The sequence below is a fragment of the Eubalaena glacialis genome, chromosome 12 (genome assembly GCF_028564815.1).
Source record: "Eubalaena glacialis isolate mEubGla1 chromosome 12, mEubGla1.1.hap2.+ XY, whole genome shotgun sequence".
NCBI classification, from domain to species: Eukaryota; Metazoa; Chordata; class Mammalia; order Artiodactyla; family Balaenidae; genus Eubalaena; species Eubalaena glacialis.
This window is the reverse complement of record NC_083727.1, coordinates 88191980-88218598: the sequence shown is the minus strand read 5'-3', so window position 1 is coordinate 88218598 and position 26619 is coordinate 88191980. Positions and strand designations below refer to the sequence as shown.

General features: G+C 37.1%; 1 protein-coding gene across 1 annotated transcript in view; it reads left to right on the top strand.

Moving 5' to 3' along the window:
- The window catches only part of EYS (eyes shut homolog), a 1734738-nt gene that overhangs the window by 1233799 nt on the left and 474320 nt on the right, over positions 1 to 26619 (top strand). The gene's annotated exons all lie outside the window — the stretch shown is intronic.

Here is a 26619-nt window from a genome sequence, read left to right as displayed (position 1 = left end):
GTAGGGATTACTACTGGGTGATGATTCAGATGGCAGAGAATTTCACTGCTTCTCCGAGATTGTGTTAAATAACTCCTTTTTAAAATTTATTTATTTATTTTTATATTTATTCTTGGCTGTGTTGGGTCTTCGTTTCTGTGCAAGGGCTTTCTCCAGTTGCAGCAAGCGGGGGCCACTCTTCATCGCGGTGCGCGGGCCTCTCACTATCGTGGCCTCTCTTTTTGCGGAGCACAGGCTCCAGACGCGCAGGCTCAGTAGTTGTGGTGCACGGGCCCAGCTGCTCCGCGGCATGTGGAATCTTCCCAGACCAGGGCCCAAACCCGTGTCCCCTGCATTGGCAGGCAGATTCTCAACCACTGCGTCACCAGGGAAGCCCACTCCTTTTTAAAATACCAAAATGTGGGACGCCCAAAAGAGAATTCAAAGGTATACATATGTGTTATTCAGCTCTCCTTCCCAAACAATCTTGTGTGACTGCTATGAATGCTTCGCTGTTTAGCCAAGGAAGCAAGGAAGCACAGTCTAAAGCACAGAAATGGAAACATGGTCTATTTTCATGTTCATTGTAAAAACGTGTCCTTAAAGTCTATTTTTTAACTGTAAAATGGTTTTGAAGACACATCACTATTGCTTGATTTTTGAGTGAATATTTTATATGTCTGCAAAATACCATGAGACATGCATCTTTTGCTGCCATCTGAGACCATTGGTATTACATACCGTGAGTGGACTTCTAGGGACATAATTTGGATGGTAAAGATCTTTTAGATCCACATGTAGAACTGAGAGGGATTTTTCTTTCTTTAATTTCATGGTAGGTAAAGCCTTAGCAAAATACTCTCCTTACCTTTCTTAAAATATACTCTGATACTTTAATTTTTTTTTCAATCCGAATTTACTGACAGTGGTGAACTTGATGCTGTGAAAACCAGGGTCCTCAGTTACGGAGTGTGTCCCTTGTCCCCCGTACGGGCCAAACCACAAGTCTTCCCACTAAGCCTCAGTCCCCTCCTCGGACTCCTCACCCTGTGGCTTTAACACCTCAAACAGTGACCCATACTTTCCTCCAGAAAAAGAGAAACCTGGGTTTACCTGGAGTTAAACCCCAGGATTGAGTGAGGTTTGTTTGGTGTTTGGGTGGCAGAATGTAGGACACTGACCTCAGGAAAAGAAGTGGGGAACTCGGCTCTATATTCACTTTTAGGAATATTTCATTTTTTCTAACATTATTAAGCGCTTTCTACTTTCTATATTTTAACTGTTTTTCCTGTTGATTTTGCAGTATTTTTAAAACTAATAAATTGTATGATAACATGGTGCTAAAACCAGATAATCTACTACAGAATATTTATTTCTAAGTGTAAAGTAGTCCGAAAATGTGAACAAATAATTATTACCAATGAGACAATTGTTTTGTTTTAAAGAAACTTTAAGTCAGTTATATCTGAGGTGTATGATGCACTGAACAAAATTCATGCAGTAGGACTCTTTAGATTATTAGATATCATAGTATTACCTGTGATTTTGTTGTTGTTCTTGCCTGTTGGGGAAATATTTCAGGGTAAAACTTAGACTCTGATGAGATGTGCATTTTTAGAATTGAGAATATTATTTCTAATTGTAAAAGTTATACATTTTCCCTTGTTCAACTCTTTTTTTTTTTCTTGAAGTATAGTTCATTTATAGTATTGTGTTGGTTTTAGGTGTACAGCATAGTGATTCCATTTTTTTTGCAGATTATACTCCATTATAGGTTATTATAAGATATTGTGTATAACTTACTGGGCTATACTGTAAATCACTGTTCCTTATATACATATTTATTTTTAACCATTTACCACCTGAATTCATGTTAAGTATCTTTCTTCTTTCAGTCATGAAGAAAGCCAAGAACAGGTTTGTGTTCTCAATCTAACGTTCTAAATATAAGTCATACTAGCATGCATCTTAGAATCCAGATCACAGATGATGACTGTTGCCTAAGGCCCATGATTCAGGAATCTGGTACCATGATGAGGCTTTTTATATATAGCATTCTCCAGGTTGGCCAGATGCACCATTTCTAAGTGTAGATTTCAATAAATAGTATCGTATGTCAGCGTCAAAGTATGCAACTACCTGCTAAAAATCTTGCTTTGGATACACAGTCTCTAAATCTCTCTCTCTCTGTCTCTGTCTCTCTCTCTCTCTATATATATATCATATAACTATTTATTGAAGTATAATTGATTTACAATGTCTTAGTTTCAGGTGTACAGCAAAGTGATTCAGTTTATATATATATATATATATATATATATGTATATATATATATAATTTTTAAGATTCTTTTCCCATATAGGTTATTATAAAATATTGAATATAGTTCCCTGTGCTATACAGTAGGTCCTTGTTGTTTATCTGTTTTATAGATAGTAGTGTGTATATGTTATTCCCAAATTCCTAATTTATCTCTCCCCACCAACCTCTCCCCTTTGTTAACCATAAGTTTGTTTCCTATGTCTTTGAGTCTGTTTCTGTTTTGTAAATAAGTTCATTTGTATCATATATTTTTTTAGTTTCCACATATAAGTGATAACATATACTTGTCATTCTCTGTCTGACTTACTTCACTTAGTATGATAATCTCTAGGTCCATCCATGTTGCTGCAAATGGCATCCTTTTGTTCTTTTTTACACTTAGTAATATTCCATCACATATAGGTACCACATCTTCTTTATCCATTCCTCTGTTGATGGACATTTATGTTGCTTCCATGTCTTGACTATTGTAAATAGTGCTGCAATGAACATTGGGGTGCATGTGTCTTTTCGAATTATGGTTTTCTCTGGATATATGCCCAGGAGAGCTACCATATGATCCTATAATATATAATTTCTGAGAATTGTTGTCAGTATTAAAATGCTTAGAATTTACAGATAGATTGCTATGAAAATGATTGCTTAAATGAGTCCCTTATTGAGTACATTCAACATCTAAACCATCCGAACTTCTGCTTTAGGAATGAAACTTGCATACTGTCATTGTGAAGAGTTCTGATTGACCAGACACTGTACTGGGTGCTTCATGCATCTTATTTCACTTAACCCTCAGAGTAACCCAGCTGAAGTCAGCTCTCTAAATGACCCCCATTTACAAATGAGAAATCGAAGGCCTCTAGCTGTTAAATTACTCCCTTCAGGTCGCACAGCTTGCACGTGGTGGAGATGGGATTAGAAGCCATCTCAGCAGACTCCACAATTCACATTTAACCACCGTGCTCTATTGCTACACTCGTTAGAAAATCAAATTTAACATGACATGGAATTTCTAATTTTTCTCACTCTTTCATGTTTATAAAAATGTATCTTTACATCAGGGAAAAGAGAGTTTTCTTTAAAAAATCAAATTTCAAAAATCAGAAAAACAAAGAAGTTAATGTTAAGCTGATAATTTTTCATGACCCACTTAAAATTAAGCTGAGAAGCATATTGGGTGATCTGAAAAGAATTGTATCTGAGTGGTAGTATTTTTCCATAATGATTTCAGTAAAACTAAAATGTAGAAAGTAGATTAAGAATATTTGAATTTCAGAAAAATCTAGACATAGGTGATGAAAGAACATGACTCTCTGAAAAAACATATAATTGCAGAGGCATCTACATGTAAAGATATTTTCAAAACTGATTTTTTTCATAGCCTTGCTCCTTTTTCTTTCCAGTGCATACGCTCAACCTGTAAGAGAATGTTAAATTATTTTATTTTAACAACCTTGATTTTTCACAGCAAAATGGATGTGCCAGTTAAGTATGAGTTTTAACTAAAATAGCATTAGATTCAGCAACACAGAGAAAGGGTTTGCAGGGCTGTAGGACTCAGTACTAGTTCACCCATACACATATTTCCCATCTACTTGGCATTACATCATGAGCTCTACTTTATCAAATCATCCATATCTAATCACCTGATAACATTGACTTATAGAATCAGTTTGATTTAATATGTTCCTTTTTTTTCTCAACACATGCTATCTTAATTCATATTAGCTGAACCTTGTTGCCTACTTTGTCATAATGATCCTGCATCTCACCAGGGGAGACAGAGGAGCCTGTATTCTTGCTTTGTTTTAGACGGCTGTGTGCAGGCAGATGGCTGTCCCCTACTGTAAAGTTCAGAGTGACAGATTTAGAATATCAGCGCTTTGTGCTGCAGGAAAGCGAGTGCCTCTGACTATTAATTATAGGATTAACATTTTTAAACAGTCCCATACTTTTTAGTGTTCTATAAAACAGTTTTATAAATAATGTAATAAAGGAGTATTTAAATGCCATACATTAAAACCAAGGGATCATTTATTTGATATCCTGTCTCTGCATGTTCCATATATGCTTAAAGGTCAGCTGCACTGAGTAAATTGCAAACGTAGAAATAAAAATGAGAGGTTTTACTAGGTGTTTCGTCTTGTTTGTTTTTTTTTAAAAAAAAGACTGCCTGAATGTCTGCTTTGTTTTTACCATAATCGGAACATATTTTAAAGGCATATTAGAGTAGTCTGAATCTATTTGTTAACTATAGTCAGGTAGCTGAATGTCAGATGTTCCAGAGCCAAGAAGGCAGAGATAGTCAGCATCTAATAACAATGATCTATCTCCCTGCCAGAGGACTGATGGTCTGCATCATCAGAGAAGGGCCAAGAAATGGGTGTTGGCCTTTTCAAACATAACATTCCTGCCTGAAAATCTATCTTTAAAAGCAGAGGGCAACGCTGCATATTTATCAGTAAATGGCAACTGCTGAAATATTAAGATGTTAAGTTGAGAGTGAATGGGGATTGAAGTCAAGGGCAGAGGCTGACAGAAAAAGAGACCACCTGTGGGCAGAGACAGAGGGTTCTGTTTCTGGAGCACGGGCAAAGGCAGGCCCCCATCTTCCCTGCCATCTCACCACCAGTTGCTGTCGTTCTCCACCATGAGTACCATGTTCAGCTGGTAGAAAATGACAGCTCCCTCCTCATCCTGGTGCTTATAACTATAAAAACTACATGTCCATCAATCTCTCTACTTACATTGGTAATAATCTAGAAATTTCCATCTAGGAAGAGGAGGGAAACATATAACCCTGTGTCCATCAAAAAAGGATGACATTTATTTTATTTGTCTCCTTTATTGACTTAAATAACATCCTTTAGTTCCCTTACAATTCAACACATCCAATTAAAAAATCCTTAGTTGAACACCTATACATTAGTACCACACATGGAGTTAGTCATTAGAGGTGGTGTGAGGATCACATTTTTGTCTTTAACTTGTCAAGTGGTTGCGAGCATGGAGTGTGGGTTGGGAGGATGCAAGGAAGGGAAGACAAGCCTGACACGCAGGTCACCTACCATTCACTACTTACCTCTTTAAGGCTACATAATCCCAGCTCAGCATCACCCCTGTCCCCAGCAATGTCTGCCTGAGGACATATATTTGTTTTCTGTTGCTTCCATAACTAATTATCACAACCTACTGACTTCAGCAACACAAGTGTACTATCTTAAAGCTCTGTAGATCAGAAGTCTGACACAGTTCTCAGCAGGTTAAAATCGAGGTGCAGGCAGGGCTGTGTTCCTTTCTGGAGGCTCCAGGGAAGAATCTGTACCTTGCCTTCTGACTTCCAGAGGCTTTCTGCTTTCCTTGGCTCATGGCCCCCTTTATTCTACCTTCAAAGCAAACAATGGTGGGTCCAACCTTTTTCATATCACGTCACTTGATCTACTCTTCCATTTCCCTTTTCTACATTTAAGAATGCTTGTGATTACACAGATTCCCCTGGGATAATCCAGGATCATCTCTGTATCTCGACATTGACTGATTAGCTATTTTAATTACGACTACATCCTTAATTCCCCTTTGCCACATAAAGTAACATTTGCAGAGATCCTAGGAGTTAGGATGTGGACATCTTCGGGGGGCCACTATTCTGCCTACCACAGGCCTTGTAGTCATTCCTCAGAGAATTTACATAGTCATATAATAGAAAAGAAAGTTTACTGGATGGATATCTAGGGCTAATAGAATTAGGGGAAGCCAGTGAAACCTGGTGGGAAAAGGCACTCTGAAGGATGCTCTGGAGAGCCAGTCAACAGGAAGTGAGGGCTCACATGAGAACAGACTGAGACACACCTTCACTGAACAGGGGCTCACACAGCCACCACGTTCTCAGTCACTTGCTCAAGATGCAGAGTCCCATCAAATATTTTGAAATTGTCTAATTGGCAAAACCTCCACCATATTCTAACCCACTTCCTGAGCAGGAGATTAGGAGAGGAACAAGAAGAGTCATCTTTTACTTTAGGCTCCTAACATAGTAACTAGACTGCACAGTCCACCAGGATCCCAAAACATGGGCCTCTTCTCCATTTCCACACAAACATATAGTCATTCACAAAGGCTTTTAGAGCACACATATGCATGCATGCACACACTTTAAAGTTGAATGTTAATCCTTTCCTTAAAAATTCTTCAGATAGAGGAGCTTCAAGGTGGTGGAAGAGTAAGACATGGAGATCACCTTCCTCCCCACAGATACATCAGAAATACATCAACATGTGGAACAAACCCTACAGAACACCTACTGAACGCTGGCAGAAGACCTCAGACCTCCCAAAAGGCAAGAAACTCCCCATATACCTGGGTAGGGCAAAAGAAAAAAGAAAAAACAGAGACAAAAGAATAGGGATGGGACCTGCACCAGTGGGAGGGAGCTGTGAAGGAGGAAAGGTTTCCACACACTAGGAGCCCCTTCGCGGGCCGAGACTGCGGGGGGCGGAAGGGGGAAGCTTCGGAGCCATGGAGGAGAGCGCAGCCACAGGGGTGCGGAGGGCAAAGCGGAGAGATTCCCGCACAGAGGATCGGGGCTGAGCAGCACTCACCAGCCCGAGAGGCTTGTCTGCTCAGCCGCCGGGGCGGGCGGGGGCTGGGAGCTGAGGCTTGGGCTTCGGTCGGATCGCAGGGAGAGGACTGGGGTTGGCGGCGTGAACACAGCCTGAAGGGGCTGGTGCGCCACAGCTAGCCGGGAGGGAGTCCGGGAAAAGGTCTGGAGCTGCCCAACAGGCAAGAGACTTTTTCTTGCCTCTTTGTTTTGTGGTGCGCGAGGAGAGGGGATTCAGAGCGCCGCCTAAACGAGCTCCAGAGATGGGCGCGAGCCGCGGCTATCAGCGCGGACCCCAGAGACGGGCATGAGACGCTAAGGCTGCTGCTGCCACCACCAAGAAGCCTGTGTGCGAGCACAGGTCACTCTCCACACCGCCCCTCCCGGGAGCCGGTGCAGCCCGCCACGGCCAGGCTCCCGTGATCCGGGGACAACTTCCCCGGGAGAGCGCATGACGCGCCTCAAGCTGCTGCAACGTCACGCCGGCTTCTGCCGCCGCAGGCTCGCCCCGCCTCCTCCGTACCGCTCCCTCCCCCCGGCCTGAGTGAGCCAGAGCCCCCGAAGCAGCTGCTCCTCTAACCCCGTCCTGTCTGGGTGGAGAACAGACGCCCTCAGGCGACCTACATGCAGAGGCGGGTCCAAATCCAAAGCTGAACCCCGGGAGCTGTGCGAACAAAGAAGAGAAAGGGAAATTTCTCCCAGCAGCCTCAGGAGCAGCGGATTAAAGCTCCACAAACAACTTGATGTACCTGCATCTGTGGAATACCTGAATAGACAACGAATCATCCCAAACTGAGGTGGTGGACCTTGGAAGCAATGATATATATATATATATATATATATATATATATATATATATATATATATATATATATTTCTCCTTTTACTCTTTTTGTGAGTGTATGTGTATGCTTCTGTGTGTGATTTTGTCCATATACCTTTGCTTTTACCATTTGTCCTAGGGTTCTGTCTTTTTTTTTTTTTAGTATAGCTTTTAGCACTTGTTATCATTGGTGGATTTGTTTTTTGGTTTGGTTACTCTCTTCTTTCTTTCTTTCCTTCCCCATTTTTTAAATTACTTTTTGAATTTCCTTTTAATAATTATTTTTTATTTTAATTATTTTATTTTATTTTATATTTTCTTTCTTTCCTTTTTTCTCCCTTATATTCTGAGCCATGTGGATGAAAGGCTCTTGGTGTTCCAGCCAGGCATCAGGCCTGTGCCTCTGAGGTGGGAGAGCGGAGTTCAGGACATTGGTCTACCAGAGACCTCCCAGCTCCACGTAATATCAAAAGGCGAAAATCTCCCAGAGATTTCCATCTCAACACCAAGACCAACCTCCACACAATGACCAGCAAACTACAGTGCTGGACACCCTATGCCAAAAAACTAGCAAGACAGGAACACAACCCCACCCATTAGCAGCGAGGCTGCCTAAAATCATCATAAGGCCACAGACACCCCAAAGCACACCACCAGATGCGGACCTGCCCACCGGAAAGAAAAGATCCAGGCTCATCCACCAGAGCACAGGCACCAGTCCCCTCCACCAAGAAGCCTACACAACACGTTGAAACAACCTTAGCCACTGTGGGTAGACACCAAAAACAACGGGAACTACGAACCTGCAGCCTGTGAAAAGGAGACCACAAACACAGTAAGTTAAGCAAAATGAGAAGACAGAGAAACAGCAGTTGAAGGAGCAAGGTAAAAACCCACCAGACCAAAAAATGAAGAGGAAATAGGCAGTCTACCTGAAAAAGAATTGAGAATAATGACAGTAAAGATGATCCAAATTCTTGGAAATAGAATGGAGAAAATACAAGAAACGTTTTACAAGGACCTAGAAGAACTAAAGAACAAACAAACAATGATGAACAACACAAAAAATGAAATTAAAAATTCTTTAGAAGGAATCAATAGCAGTATAACTGAGGCAGAATGGAAAAGTGACCTGGAATGCAAAATAGTGGAAATAACTACTGCAGAGCAGAATAAAGAAAAAAGAATGAAAAGAATTGAGGACCGTCTCAGAGACCTCTCAGACAACATTAAATGCACCAACATCTGAATTATAGGGGGTCCCAGAAGAAAAAGAGAAAAAGAAAGGGACTGAGAAAATATTTGAAGTGATTATACTTGAAAACTTCCCTAATATGGAAAAGGAAATAGTTAATAAAGTCAAGGAAGTGCAGAGAGTCATACACAGGATAAATCAAAGGAGAAACATGCCAAGACGCATATTAATCTAACAAAAATCAAATACAAAGAAAAAATATTAAAAGCAGCAGGGGAAAAAAAGCAAATAACATACAAGGGAATCACCATAAGGTTAAAAGCTGATCTTTCAGCAGAAACTCTGCAAGCCAGAAGGGAGTGGCAGGACATATTTAAAGTGATGAAAGGGAAAAACCTACAACCAAGATTACTCTACCCAGCAAGGATCTCATTCAGATTCGTCGGAGAAATTAAAACCTTTACAGACAAGCAAAAGTTAAGAGAATTCAGCAACACCATACTAGCTTTACAACAAATGCTAACGGAACTTCTCTAGGCAGGAAACACAAGAGAAGGAAAACACCAACAATAACAAACCCAAAACAATTAAGAAAATGATAATAGGAAGGTACATATCGATAATTACCTTAAATGCAAAAGGATTATATGCTCCAACCAAAAGACATAGACTGGCTGAATGGATACAAAAAGAACACCGTATATATGCTGTCTACAAGAGACCCACTTCAGACCTAGGGACACATACAGACTGGATGTGAGGGCATGCAAAAACATATTCCATGCAAATGGAAATCAAAAGAAAGCTGGGGTAGCAACTCTCATATCAGACAAAATAGACTTTAAAATAAAGACTATTAGAAGAGACAAAGAAGGACACTACATAATGATCAAGGGATCAATCCAAGAAGAAGATAGAACAATTTTAAATATCTATGCACCCAACACAGGAGCACCTCAATATATAAGGCAAATACTAACAGCCATAAAAGGGGAAATCGACAGTAACACAATCATAGTAGGGGATTTTAACACCCCACTTTTACCAATGGACAGATCATCCAAAATGAAACTAAATAAAGAAACACAAGCTTTAAATGATACATTAAACAAGATGAACTTAATTGATATTTATAAGACATTCCATCCAAAAACAAAAGAATACATGTTCTCCTCAAGTTCTCATGGAAAATTCTCCAGGATAGATCATATCTTGGGTCACAAATCAAGCCTTGGTAAATTTTAAAAAATTGAAATTGTATCAAGTATCTTTCTGACCACAGTGCTATGACACTAGATATCAATTACAGGAAAAAGATCTGTAAAAAATACAAACACATGGAAGCTAAACAATACACTACTTAATAACCATGAGATCACTGAAGAAGTCAAAAAGGAAATCAAAAAATACCTAGAAACAAATGACAATGAAAACACGGTGACCCAAAACCTATAGGATGTAGCAAAAGCAGTTCTAAGAGGGAAGTTTATAGCAATACAATCCTACCTCAAGAAACAAGAAACATCTCAAATAAACAACCTAACCTTACACCTAAAGCAATTAGAGAAAGAAGAACAAAAAATCCTCAAAGTTAGCAGAAGAAAAGAAATCACAAAGATCAGATGAGAAATAAATGAAAAAGAAATGAAGGAAACAGTAGCAAAGATCAATAAACCTGAAAGCTGGTTCTTTGAGAAGATAAACAAAATTGATTAACCATTTGCCAGACTCATCAAGAAAAAAAAAGAGAAGACACAAATCAATAGTATTAGAAATGAAAAAGGAGAAGGAACAACTGACACCTCAGAAATACAAAGGATCCTGAGAGATTACTACAAGCAACTATATGCCAATAAAATGGACAACCTGGAAGAAATGGACACATTCTTAGAAAAGCACAACCTTCCGAGACTGAACCAGGAAAAAATAGAAAATATAAACAGACCAATCACAAGCACTGAAATTGAAACTGTGGTTAAAAATCTTCCAACAAACAAAAGCCCAGGACCAGATGGCTTCAGAGGAGAATTCTATCAAACATTTAGAGAAGAGCTAACACCTATTCTTCACAAAGTCTTCCAAAATATATCAGAGGGAGGAACACTCCCAAACTCATTCTACGAGGCCACCATCACCCTGACACCAAAACCAGACAAAGATGTCATAAAGAAAGAAAACTACAGGCCAATATCACTGATGAACATAGATGCAAAAATCCTCAACAAAATACTAGCAAACAGAATCTCACAGCACATTAAAAGGATCATGCACCATAACCAAGTGGGGTTTATCCCAGGAATGCAAGAATTCTTCAATATATGCAAATCAATCAATGTGCTACACCATATTAACAAATTGAAGAATAAAAACCATATGATCATCTCAATAGATGCAGCAAAAGCTTTTGACAAAATTCAACACCCATTTATGATAAAAACCCTCCAGAATGTAGGTATAGAGGGAATTTTCCTCAGCATAATAAAGGCCATATACGACAAACCCACAGCCAACATCGTCCTCAATGGTGAAAAACTGAAACCATTCCTACTAAGATCAAGAACAAGACAAGGTTGCCCACTCTCACAACTATTATTCAACATTGTTTTGTAAGTTTTAGCAACAGCAATCAGAGAAGAAAAAGAAATAAAAGGAATCCAAATTGGAAAAGAAGTAAAGCTGACACCGTTTGCAGATGACATGATACTGTACACAGAGAATCCTAAAGGTGCTAACAGAAAACTACTAGAGCTAATCAATGAATGTGGTAAAATAGCAGGATACAAAATTAATGCACAGATATCTCTTGCATTCCTATACACTAATGATGAAAAATCTGAAAGTGAAATTAAGGAAATACTCCCATTTACCATTGCAACAAAAAGAATAAAATACCTAGGAATAAACCTAACTAAGGACACAAAAGACCTGTATGCAGAAAATTATAAGACACTGATGAAAGAAATTAAAGATGACACAGATAGATGGAAAGATATACCATGTTCTTGGATTGGAAGAATCAACATTGTGAAAATGACTATACTACCCAAAGCAATCTACAGATTCAATGCAATCCCTGTCAAACTATCACTGGCATTTTTCACAGAACTAGAACAAAAAATTTCACAATTTGTATGGAAATGCAAAAGACCCCAAATAGCCAAAGCAGTCTTGAGAAAGAAAAACGGAGCTAGAGGAATCAGGCTCCCTGACTTCAGACTATACTACAAAGCTACAGTAATCAAGACAGTATGGTACTGACACAAAAACAGAAATATAGATCAATGGAACAGATGGAAAGCCCAGAAATTAACCCCTGCACATATGGTCACCGTATTTTTGATAAAGGAGGCAAGAATATACAGTAGAGCAAAGACAGCCTCTTCATTAATGGTGCTGGGAAAACTGGACAGCTACATGTAAAAGAATGAAATTAGAACATTCCCTTCGACAATACACAAAAATAAACTCAAAATGGATTAAAGACCTAATTGTAAGACACTATAAAACTCTTAGAGGAAAACATAGGCAGAACACTCTATGACATAAATCACAGCAAGATCCTTTTTGACCCACCTCCTAGAGAAATGGAAATAAAAACAAAAATGAACAAATGGGACCTAATGAAACTTAAAACCTTTTTCACAGCAAAGGAAACCATAAACAAGACGAAAAGACAACCCTCAGAATGGGAGAAACTATTTCCAAACGAAACAACTGACCTAGGATTAATCTCCAAAATTTACAAGCAGTTCATGCAGCTCAATATCAAAAAAACAAACACTTCAATCCAAAAATGAGCAGAAGATCTAAATAGACATTTCTTCGAAGAAGATATATAGATCACCAACAAACCCATGAAAGGATGCTCAACATCACTAATCATTAGAGAAATGCAAATTGAAACTACAATGAGGTATCCCCTCACTGTTTCAGAATGGCCATCATCAAAAAATCTACAAACAATAAATGCCGGAGAGGGTGTGGAGAAAAGGGAACCCTCTTGCACTGTTGGTGGGAATTTAGATTGATACAGCCACTATGGAGAACAGTATGGAGTTTCCTTAAAATATTAAAAATTGAACTACCATAAGACACAGCAATCCCACTACTGGGCATATACCCTGAGAAAACCATAATTCAAAAAGAGTCATGTAGCACAATGTTCATTGCAGCACTATTTACAATAGCCAGGACATGGAAGCAACCTTAGTGTTCATTGAGAGATGAATGGATAAAGAAGATGTGGCACATATATACAATGAAATATTACTCAGCCATAAAAAGAAATGAAATTGAGTTGTTTGTAGTGAGGTGGATGGACCTAGAGTCTGTCATACAGAGTGAAGTAAGTCAGAAAGAGAAAAACAAATACCATATGCTAACACATATATATGGAATCTAAAAGAAAAAAATAAAGAAAAAAATGGTCATAAAGAACCTATCAGCAGGATGGAAATAAAGATGCAGACCTATTAGAAAATGGACTTGAGGACATGGGGAGGGGAAGGGTAAGCTGGGACAAAGCGAGAGAGTGGCATGGACATATATACACTACCAAATGTAAAACTGATAGCTAGTAGGAAGCAGCCGCATAGCACAGGGTGATCAGCTTGGTGCTTTGTGACCACTTAGAGGGGTGGGATAGGGAGGGTGTGAGGGAGGGAGACGCAAGAGGGAAGAGATATGGGGATATATGTATATGTATAGCTGATTCACTTTGTTACAAAGCAGAAACTAACACACCATTGTAAAGCAATTATACTCCAATAAAGATGTTAAAAATTTTTTTTTCAGATGTTTCCCTTCTCTCTTCTTATCACCCACCTATTTTATGTTTTTTCCTTGAATCCCTGACATTTTTATTCATTTATATTACAGAATAGTTTAACAAATTTTGTATTGCTACTTCTCCTGAAAACCTACTATAAACAGCTTATCAAAATATTTTCATAAACAAAAATTGTTCCTTTCTTACTTAATCAGTAAAAATATTCCATGGGTAAAGTGGTATCCAAAATGATACTTAAAATTGTGAACTGAAATAATGGGCAAGTACGTTAAAGCGAAGAGAGTTGTCTAGTTTGACTTGGGAGAAGGGAACACATGGGATCGGCTGAGAAATAAAGCTGGAAATTCAGGGTTACCCATTCTGTAAAGAACCCTAAATGACAGCTTAAAAATATTAAATTCATAGCATAATGTTTTCATTGGGGTAAACTGGGAATGGTGCACAGGGATCTCTGTATTATTTCTTACACTTACATGTGAATCTATAATTATCTCAGTTAAAGTTTCAATTAAAAAATTGAAAAAAATTAAATTCATTAGCAATGACTTTCAATGGAAAACAAGACATAATGATCAGAGTTTGCTTCAGAATGATGAAACTGAGAGTAGGATTTAGAAAGGATTACATTGGAGAAAGGAATAAGGTGGAAAGAAAAATTGCGACATAATCTTAGCAGGCTAGGAAACAGGATGAAAACTGTTTTAACCCTAAGGTTTCCTAATAATTTAGAAGTATAACAGAACTTTGTGTTCTCTATACAGAATTCAGTTTAGATTTTTTACCAAAAACTTACAAGACTAAATAAGGCTTGCGTCTTTTCATGTATTATTTTGTAAAGAAGAAAAAATGTGTTGTGAAATGTGATTATAAATGAGATAAACAATTAAATAAACTTAGATAAATTAAGACAGTAATGACTTCAATTGTACCAACTTATCTCTCTTTATCTGATAAATGGGTATAGATATATTTGACTCTACGGTCATTTAAACATGACATGTAACATGACATTTGATGAATTTACTAATGGTTCTTTTAATTGATAGGCATGTTTAAAAGTATTTTTTCTTCTAAGTTGAATTTGCTTATAAAAATAGAAGAAAAGTCAATTAAAATGATTCATACTACTGCCTATTAAATCACTTTAAGGTGATAATATTTAAACAGAGGTAATAATTTCTTAAAACTTGGTATACAGTGATCATGAAATAATGTTTAATGGTTCTATAGAAGCACTATCCAATAATAATCTAATGCAAGACATATATGCAATTTTTAAATTTTCTCATTGCCACATTAAAAAATAAAGAAGAGACAGAAGAAATTAATTTTAATAATATATTTTATTTAGCCAAGTGTATCTAAAATACTATCACTGCAACAAAATAAAAATATTAATGGAATATTTAAATTTTTTCATACCGAGTATTCAAAATTTGGTCTGTACTTGACACAACACATTTTAATTTGAGCTAGCCACATTTCAATTGCTCACATGTGGCTGGTGGATACCATATTGGATGATACAGTTCCATAAAACCAAAGGAAAATGGCTTAACAGTTGTGAGAGTGTTGCTTATACATAAGTATTGATGTTTGCAGAAGATGAAGAGATGTTACTAATTAAAGGTTTGATAAGAATAGAATATGAGAAGACGAAAGCAGCTGAAGTCATAGAATGTCTCTGACTACACTATACTATTAGTTAAAATAGTAAGCATTAAAAAGTCGTTTATTTAACAAACTCTAGAGCACTCATTTTCGTCTCTCTTCTCTTAACTATCTGCGCTTATATTATCTGCCTTCTGTTAGATGAGAGGGTCTTTTAGACAGAACCCTGAAGCCTTACACACGATCTTTCACTGATAGCTGCCAGATTTGTAATCCAGCTCTGACCTTCGCTGTATGCCAGACATGCATATTACACATGTATGTCAAACAAGGCCTTTCACACAGAAATGGGCCATGACTCTTATAGAGAAAGTGTCTCTCATTCTTACACTAATATATTAATTCATTTACAAATTGTCAGATGAAGTCATTCATGCACATTTCTACCACACATTCTTTGCATATTTTTCATGTGCTAAGCACTGCCTCAAACACTGATCACACATTAGAGAATAAGATGGACATATTCCCTGCTCTCTCTTTGTCTTTTATAAGTAGTATAAGCCAATCGAGAAGTAAATGTTCAAATATATAATTCCAACTGATATATAGACTCTGAAACAGAGTGCTGTAACAAAGAAGAATAGGGTGGGGTGAGGTGGGAGTGGAGAAAGACCCATTTAGAAATTTACAACAAGCAAATGTCATTTAATCTAAAATTAAAAATCAGAAGGTGCCAATCCTTTGAAAAACAGAGAGGAGAATGTACCAGACAAAGAGAATATTATGTTATCATGGAAATGAATATGTAAGAATGACTTTTTACCAGTTCTTTTTTTAAAGAAAAACTGTAGTACTAATAATTTTCTTAGCTAAAGTTGGGGCTAAAACAAATTAATGAGAAAAGCAATTCCTTTAATTTCATGCATCTATTTATTCAAATTTGTAATGGGCCCATTGATCCTGCTCTCAAGGAATTTAGTAAAGATTTATGGTCAAACGCTATTTTTTAGCCATAATAATGGCTATTTTTCTCAATTACTGCAGTACACTCTTTCAAAGAAAACATTAAGCATTTCCATATGAGAATGTATTGCCAGATAGTTAAATTGATATAGTTTGTTGAATTCTACCTTATTATTTGTCATTTTAACATTTTAAATAATGATAGAAAAGCTACACTAATGTTTTTGTATTATACTATTTACAACAAAATAGTAAAGATTTGAAAGAAAGTTCTGTTTTGTAGTTAACTAGAAGAAATCGGTGCAAAGAATTGAAAGATTAAAAACTTGGAGGATATGAGAATAGACCAACAGCAAAAACAAAGGCTGCTGACCTGCCCTAAAATGTTATTACACAGTGGCAAAATGGAAGAACTAGGATGCCAAAAGCTAATCAAGAATAAATCACGTGGCCTCTGGGAGATTTATCTTCAGGCAAGCATGTTCTTCAACATGTGATGTGCCTTTGGCAGGAAACAATTAATAGAACTTGTGTTTAAGAGGTGCCGTCACACCCTCACTCATAAATATAATTTTATTAATGAAATTGAGAACCATCTGAGCAAAAGAATTTATTCTTTAAACTGTCCTTGCAATATTAAATCCACTTCAATTGCTTTAATGTACTTTGTTAAGGTGTCTCTGTGGACATCTCTTTATTCTCCATCCTAGGATCGTAGATATGGATATGAATAAATATGAATAGGTAGAGAGAGATATGGAAATCAAACCAGTCCTCACACATATGTCTGTCATCCTCTGTCTGCAGTGCCATTTGCTGCTGTGGATTAAAAATCAGGAATGGATGCTTTGGGTCATCTCAGTGCCTCTGGTAATTAACATCAGGTGCAGTGGTAACTAAGAAAGAAGAAGGAAACACACAGTAACAGCTAAACATTGCCATTTCATACTTGGGACTTACCATGCTAAGCTCTTTTCCTGTACTTTCTCTTTCCATCATCACACTGACCCTGTGAGTCAGATAATACCTTATTAGTCAAAGTTATTTTTGTTTCCAAGTGATGGAAATCAACTTAATAAAAAATAGCTCACACTTATTGTATGCTTAAGATGTGTTAGGCATTGTTCTTAATCCTAGCCTGTAGTAACTCACTTATTCCTCATGAATGAGTATTATTTTGAAGTAAATACTATCCTCTCCCCGTAATTCAGTAGAGAAAATGGATGCAGAGTGTTTAAGTAACTTGTCCATGGTTACTTAGCCAGTAAGTTTGGAATTGGAATTTGAATCCAAGTTCTTAAAACTATCCTTCCTGTCTGATCCAAGTTCATGTGAGCAAAGACAGAAAAATTTAATTGTAAAAGCATAAAGGCGGAATATCATAGAACCCCAGAATGGGGATGCAGAGGTGTCACCAGAAAGAGACTAGAACCAGGAACAAAAAGCATTCTGGGTACATTCTCTGCTGGAGTCATGTTTCATGTTCTCACAAGGTCCCAGCTGACAACGGTGTTTGAATCAACAAGGTAGGGTCCTTCCCCCATGGAAAGGCTGAATCTTGGATAGACCTAGGGGAAAAGACGCATGGCTAAGGTCACCACCCCTAGCCCAGTCACTCTGGCTAAAACTATGCTGTGCCAGCCTGGGTGCTGAAAGAGATCAGAAAGCAGTGCCCAAGAAGGAAGAATCATGATGGGCTTGGAATATGCCACAAAATGTGTAAACCGCAGTCATCAATATCCCCATCCTACTGAAGAAGAAACTGAGGCACAGAGAAAGTAATTTGCCTGGGTCATGCAGTGATGGACAAAGCCAGAACTCAAACCAAGGCTGGTTTGATGCCAAATAATTGTTATTTTAACCACTCACTATACTTTTCTGTTTTAAAATCTCCATTAACAGTATAGGGTATAAGCGTTGGGACAATGTCATCTATATTGACATAGTAATGAATTTAGTTTATTAAATGACCTGACTAGGCAGGTTACATTCAAGAATAATCTAATTTCTCCCAGCACCAATTTATGATATTTTCTGCCAGATTTCTCTTTTTATTTTGAGACAACCTGGATACAGCCCATAGCTTTCAGGTCACTTGCAGGTATTAAAATGTCTAATCCAATTTAACTAACTAATCCAATTTCATTCCCATGCCCAATTTGAAGTTGTCCACACCCTCTTGTCTCTCCTGTGGATACATCTCCTCCCTAAAACTAGAGCTTCCAGGGTCCGCTCAAGGGTAGAAGAAATCGGGAGAAGTGTGAATTCTGATTCTTGGGCAGTGGCTGATGGAGACAGTGAATGCATTCTGTCACTGCAGGGGCATCAGTGGCTTGCTGGTGATTCCCTGCAACACATTTTTGTGTGGTGGGCTGTGCACTCTCTCATATAGATTTGGAGGGTGATAATAGTTGGACCAATTAGCCTCTTCTTAGTTGGTACTACAAAGATATGTTTAATACCATCTTCAGAAGGGGAGATAATTATCATGAGTTGTCTGCGGTTTGGAGACTTTAATAAAGTCCTCTTATAGATGCTTTTACATTAACATAAAGCTAGAGTACATTTTAATCAAGATGGAAAAGAATCCAATATCTAGGAATAATGGTATTTCTTCCTGCAGTTCTTTTCAAATATGTACACTGATGTATCCCTAGTAGCAGAGGAGATTCAACTCTACCCAAAAGGGTTCTAAGGACAAAACTGAATTCCAAAGATCTTGGGAGTCTCTTGTTTCTTTAACCTTAAAAGTTGCCTGCTCTTTACATTTTACAGCATGTGCATTGTGATATAAAAGGGAAATGAAATCATCCTCCAGAAATTTTCATGTTTCTCCTGTGGCTACAAGCAACCTGATATGCTGATGCAGATTCCTGGAAACACATCTATCTGAGAAGAATAGGTTTACTGAAATAGGCAATAGGGTGGGAGTGAGAAGATGTGGAATCCTTCTCAGCACAGCCCTTAATTAGCTATGCAGCATTAGGGGAATCATGACTCTTTTGACCTTCAGGTTCTCTATCTTAGAAGTGGCAGAGTTAGAATTAACTTGCAAGCCCCTTTCAGCTTTAAAATGTACTGACACCAGATTGTTCTCTAACATGAAAGTGTTACTGAGTCCAAGCTCATACTGCTCGCCACACAACAGGCCAATAAATCGAGAGACGAGGTGTTGGGACAGGGAATAGTGACTTTATTCGGAAAGCCAGCAGACCGAGAAGATGGTGGACTAGTGTCCCAAAGAACCATCTTACCTGAGTTAGAATTCAGGCTTCTTTTATACTAAAAGGGGAGGGGGTAGAGTCAAACATTTCCTGGTTCTGGTCAAACTCTGGAGGGGATGTGTTAATTTCTTCCTTTCTGCAACCATTCACAGGTGGGCCTGGTCAGGATGTTGTCTGTGAGCTAAACAAAGTTATTTTAGCTTAACGCTTATTACACGGGAGGCAGGGTTCCCTAAGGTGGGCCATTATGTATAATTTAAGCTTATAGGCAACATCCCTTTAGTGGTTAACTTGCAGCAAAAGCAATAGAATACAAAGGTTAAAGTAAAAGAAACAGATCCAATATGGAGTTGGATTTATTCTTCCCTACTGCAAAACCTCTGGGGTTCAATTTAGCCGTCACTCTGGACTTGGGACTAAGGGGAAGCCTCTTCACCTTGCCCGGAGAGCTTGTTAGTCAGGCTCTTTTCCTACTTTGCTCCCCAGTTGTTACAGGATGAGTTCCCAGAGAAGGAGACTCCTAGAAAGAGATTATAAAGCAGGAGTTTTATTAAGGGAGCACTTTTAAGATCTACACACATAGGGAAAAGAAGGCAGCTGGATTTGACAGCAAGTGCTTCACAACACCTGCCCCACCAATATCCTTCTGCATCCTCTAAGGTTCAATCATGAACTACCCTGGTCTTTTCCAGCCTAGGATTTCTAAAATTGTCTTCTCTTTTGTGCTTCTTTGACATTACTCACACACAGAGCAATTTCTGAAAAACAAAGGACTTTGGGAGAAAAGATGCTGTTTGGAGTTGTAGGGAATATCTTGAAGTCCATAGTTTCACTTAATTTTTCATTTCTAATTAGGAGACTTTGTTTCCCTCATGGAGTGAGAAAATATGATTTCTTTCTGCGTGTGATTGCCTGAGGTTCCCTCATTGACACCCAGGGGTTTCACTCATCTGGATCCATGACAGACTTCTTTCCCAAATGATTTGTGCTTGGTTTTTCTTCCAAATTCATTTCTCTTTCTGACACACGTTGCCCTCCATGATCTGATGCCTGCCTGCTTCTCTGGCTTTGTTTTCCTCTAAGCTCAAGCCATTCAAAATTCTAATCCAGTCACGCTGAGGGATTTGTAATTTCCCAGCCTTTCCTGTCCTCTCGTGTCATGCCCCATGCCTTCCAATATTCCATGTGGAATATCCTTCTTGATCTTGTTAGCTGCTTTTCTTCCTTAAAGACTTGGGCCAATTATTATTTTCTCTGGGAAGCCATCTTCTGTGATTCACATTCCAACCTGCTTTTGTTTCCACTCTACTTTCCCATAATATCTTGTGCCTTTCCCTATTGTTGTATTTACAGACTTTATTTTCATAGTATATTTACTTGCATCTCCCTCCTAGATAGGAAAATATCAAGGAAAGTGAGTGTTTTCATTTATGTCTTTCTAACCCAGGCATCTAGCATAACACCTGAGATATAAAAGGAAATCATATATTTTTGTTTAATTTAAAGAAAACTAATTTTTAATAACTGAATAGCTATTTAAGTAAGTAAATAATATGATATTTAGGAAAAAATATAAAACTTGCTTCTCTCTTTAACAAAGACTCAATCCCTGACGTTTTTCCTACCCAAATTAGTTTTGAATTTGAACAGTTTTCAAATTTTATATTCATTTCAATCTGTGCCTGAAGGCAGCCCTTCTAACGTGGGTTTGTTAAAGAACTCTTCAGAACACTTACATTTACTCTTCTTTTGTAGGTAAAGTCTAAACTATTTAGACTATGATATTTACAAACATGCTTGAAGTAAAACTAACACAGTTTCCAGGATGTGTCTTCCCTATGACTATCATAGGATTTAAAACATGGCAACACAAGAGCTAGATGAAATACTTTTGGTATATCACTGAACCTTTGCTATAATTCCTTGTCCTGAATAAATTGAAAATAGCCCTTAATTTTCAAAAGTATTTCATAAATATATACTACTTTCAAAAAATTTAAGCAGTTCAACTAAATTTTGAGCTCAGAGTATCATAAACCACTGAAGATTATCCTCTAGTGCTTTCTATAATAGAATTCAGAAGAAAGAAAATGGAATGAATTGCAATCTTGAATTAGAATGGAAGTCTAAAATCGACAATGTAAATTTTCTAAAAGTTTTTGAGAAATTTTACTTGTTATTTCTATCATGTTGGCATCATTACACACACGTATCACATGCATATCAAATGGCACATTACACCAGAACTCTTGCATTACACTTATACCTCTTATGTTGAGAAGGTCTTTTTTATCATATCTAATTATGTGGGAATAGCAAAATTCCCATGCTTATGATTTTCTATGATACTGTATCATATTTACTTAACCACATCTTGCAGGTCTGTATCAGTATATATACAGTGGGTACAGACTCTGGAATACCTGGAAGTAGGTCATGCAGAGTATGCACTGCCACGCAGAGTGATGTAGTTACATTTCTTTCTAGGATGTAAAAGAAAACGATGACTTTTATTAGATGGACTTCAATGACACCACAAAACAATTGTTCAAGTTTTCTATGGTTTGAGCTTTTCCGAAAAATGATTTTTGCTTTTTCACAAATTTCTAACACCTGGTTTAAGAAAGAATCTAAAAGCCCTATCTGCTATGGATTCCCATGTGCAGCACATGACATTTTCTTGGCATAAAAGCAAAAGAACCACTTAAAATTAGTTCCCTTATTCAAATTAGTATGTGCCGTGCCAAAACTGTGTCTGGAAAGAAGTTGTACTCAATTAACATATGGGGAAAGGCAAAGAATGAAAACAAAAGCAAAAGAAGGCTGAGTTTTTTCTCTTACACATTGAGTTATATACTTTTCTGTTTCTTTACTAGATAGAAACAGAAAACTATATACATTTTCACATTAAATTGATTTATAATTCACTTTTTGTAGAGGTGATAAAAAGGCATTATGTATGAATATCCAAAAAGATTACTGTGCAATCATTTGAAAATAGCCAACATTGAGAATTGCTAAAAATGATGAATGTGTGACTCTGGACACAATTAGAGTTTGTGAAATCAACCATACCATTGTTCAGATGTTTGAACGTATGTTTGAAAGCCCAAAGCATAGCCGTATAGAATCATTCCCTAATGTAGAGCAATGTTCCCTTCATTTTAACCCATTTGTATTATTAAAAAAAGATGTAATCCACATATATCAGGTTAATTTACATTTAGATCACTTGAAATGCCGTCTTTTATAATGCCTTCTGACGTTTCACTATTTATATATTTTAGGGCATTCACATATCACACTAATGCTTCATACATCTCTAGATTAGAGTGTTATGTTTCTGCTTTTTAACTCAAAGCCAGAAACTCTGGTGGTAATTGTGACCCTCATGTAAATGCTATTTACTCTATTCCTATACAGGTTTTTAATCACATTCAATAATTATAATCATTTATATTAATTTGCAAATATAATATGTATCCAGTCTTGTACATATCATGCTGATCCATTTCTTATTCTGTTCCATCCTGTTCCACATCACTATTCACATTGTTTTGAAATTACATATTTGCCAAAATCTCGGCTAGTGAACATTTTTTCATCTATCCTTAAAGTAGAGACTTGGACAGTTTTGCTCTTATTTACCATTCCAAATTTAACCTTCCAAAATTATATGACATTTTCAAACTTTAGAAAAGATTCCTTTCTATTCAAACACACTCTGCAAAACACATTTCACAAGTATAATTCTGTACATAGTTGTGATGGAGTAAATAAAGTAAGTCACTTTCACTTTAGGGAAGAAAATAATGTCCTCATTAATTGCTAAGTCCCTCTCTCTCTGGTCATTTCTTGTCTATCACTATCAATTTTACACTGATTAGACCATCTGAACTTTAAAATGGTCCTTAGCTGTCTCTAGAGATTTAGGCCCCCTTTCATGTGCTTTATATGATCTTTTTCATGATCTTTATCCAGTGCATTGATTTAAGCATAGATTAAATGGGTCCAAAGACAAAAGCCTATGACCTCTCAATAACACTCTCTCTAGACTTAACTTTAGATTATTTGTCTGACAATGCCTTTGGGCAAATGGCTCAACCAGCTGTAGATACAAAATATTACCAGTGCATTCACATATGTCTGCAAACATAAGAGTTGCCAGATAAAATACAAGATTCCCAGTGAGGTTTAAATTTCAGAAAAATAATGAATAATTTTTAGTATAAGTATGTCCCAAATACTGCATGGGGCCTACTAGTCCCAAAAATATTTTGTTTATCTGAAATTCAACTTTAAATGCATTTTATTGGATAACTCGGGCAACACTGCAGTCATCAAGGGGACTATGCCCTAAAAACGTAGCCTATTAGAGTGGCAAGAAACTTTACAAATAGTTTAGTTCAGGGGTCAGCAAACTTTTTTTATAAAGGGCCAGACAGTATATATTTTAGGCTTCCTGGGCCACATAGGGTCTCTTTCATGTATTTTTCCCTTCTTTTTTTTTTAAACAACTTTTCAAAGATGTAAAAAATCACTCATAGCTTATAAGTTGTACAAAAGTAGGCTGTGGACTAGATTTGACCCAGTGCCATGCTCTGCCAACTCCTGGTTCAGGTCATCACCTCTAATTTTACACGAGCTTCAAATGCTTCATTAAAAGCAAGAACTGGTGTTTGCATCATCTTTCCTTGATCTGCTTACAACTGTCAATCAGCACGAGTTGTTAAAGAAAGGTCTATATTCTCACAAAACATCTGGCTGAAAATGTTTCTGGTGTTTGTCCAAATATGGAAATCTTCTGAAATTCATACATTCTCCCTTTTGGTACAAAGTTTGCTTATCTCCAGTCTTCTGTCTCCCTGACTTCTATTCACCCAAAAAAAAATTGGAGCTTGACTGACTAATTATGAACTTGACTAACTAGTTATGAACTTGACTCTTTTTTTTTTTTTTTTTTGATATTTTGGTTTTATTATGTTTTTTTGAGAAACATACAGGTACATACATAGATCACACATTTTTATATCATTTATTGACCCACGGCCAAATTCTACTTGATTTTCTACATTTTTCTCCCTCTAATCAATCTAACAAAAGCTATAGAATTGGAGAATAAGATATTACCTTTTCTAGACTCCATCCTACATATCTCTTTGTACCTTGGGAAGGTTTGAATATGACCAGGACAGGCTAAGTTAATCAATGGGAAACAACTCTCTTACTAAACCTACAGTTTACTTTACAAAATCCACTTCCAAAGCTATGGCTTGGCACAGGTAGAAGATAGGCTATCTCACATATTTTCCTCTCTCAGCCTTATCAGGCCACCATGGGAGAGCAGTAGACAAGATATATTATTCTTCATCTCAAAAGACCTACTAACCATTCTGATTAGTCAAAAAGAACTCTTTGCCTTAAAATGTAAAATGAAATAAAAATCCACAGATACATAGAGGACTGCGTTAAGTTACTGCCATTGGTCAGAGAGTCTCTGGGAATTCTCAATTCTTCTAAGTGACTTTTGGGAAAAACAAAAGATTGTTCAGATGTCTTTGCTAAGGACAGACTTAATTTTCTTCATTTCATGCAAACCTTCTAAACCTTTAATTTACAAGCTGATCTTCTGAAATTATTTTTCTGTGCTAAAAGTGTCAGATGATTCAAAGTTGAACACACTGTGGTTCTCTGGTTTATTTCACCCATCAGGGGACTTGCTCTAGACACTAAAGCAAGGCACAAGTCATTCTTCTGTTCCATATTTTAGTTGATAAGAAACTTTCACCGTCTCAAAAATTTTCAGCTATAACATGCTTGCTGTTTACTTTTTATATATCTGCATTTTAGCAGATGTTCAGATGACTTAACAAGTATATTTGGTATTTAATGATCGGTCTTACAAGCATGACCATCCACAAATTACACTCCTAGACATATCCCTGTTCTGTGAAATAAAATAATAAGGCTTTACAAGAAGAGTTAGTTATACTGTTTCTTCAATAAACAAGCAGACATATTTCCAAGGCTCTTCAATCATTACTATGGACCATACCAAAAGCACACTATTTTATAAATAGGTGGGAAAAGAGTTAACATTACAGCGTGAGGTTTTTGTTTGGAAGTATTAACACTCATGTTGCATACTGTGGGCACAAAGCTTTATTTCAATTTTTTTAAAAAATTGAATTGAATATGAATGGTTTTGAGCAGGACATGCACTTCCTAGTATTTTGTTGTTCCCTTCACTAGCCCTGACTTGCACATTGATATCACTGCATTGTGGTTTGGGACTCTTTTTTTAGAAGATGGTCTTTCTGATTTATGAAATAAGTATTTATAATACCTTTTTATTCCCTCTTACTAAAAGTTGGTTTCAAGAAAAGAGATAAAATCTTTGGTTTATGTGTATGGTTTTCTTATCTATACATAAATAACACTGCCCTGTAGGAGACTATGGAAACTTATTTTTTCAGTAATCTTTCTGATTGCTGAGTAGAATTTTTATTGTTTTTTTCTGGAAATAGCTCCCTTTGAACAAAAATTCCTGGAAACTGAGCAAGTTCTTCAAAGAAGCAAACAAAAGGACTTAGAGTGTAACACTGCTCAGTTTCTAGTAACAGGAAGTTCTGTTATGTTATGGGTTATGTTTAAGGAGAAAAGACAAAGGGTAAAATGGTCTTTCTCCCATTGGCTTTATTTTGCTCAGAAAAATAAAAACATCAAGATCAAATACTAGATAGGGCACTTTCTTGAGACCTGGTTGCAGTAAAGTGCTTTGCATTAGAGGTGACTTTTGCCAACTCTTGGAAGTCTCCTTTTTCTGTCCCAAAATATACTTAGCTTCTTTTTTTCGTGACATGGCAAAAGACGGCGCTAATTACAGGGGTAGTGGTAAAACCTGGTTGAAATCTGCTGCTCTCTTTGTATTATTCTCAGATCATGGGACAAATTCCCAGTAGGAAGAGTGACTTCTTTGTTTGTAACCATGACCTTAAGTCTTCCTTCAGAGCCAGAGCACTGACCCCGTAATAGAGAATAAAAAAATCTCTGTAACCTCCAAAGTTAATCCCCAGCTAGCTGCCATTCTCATTGAAGAAATCTTGGCTGTGTGAA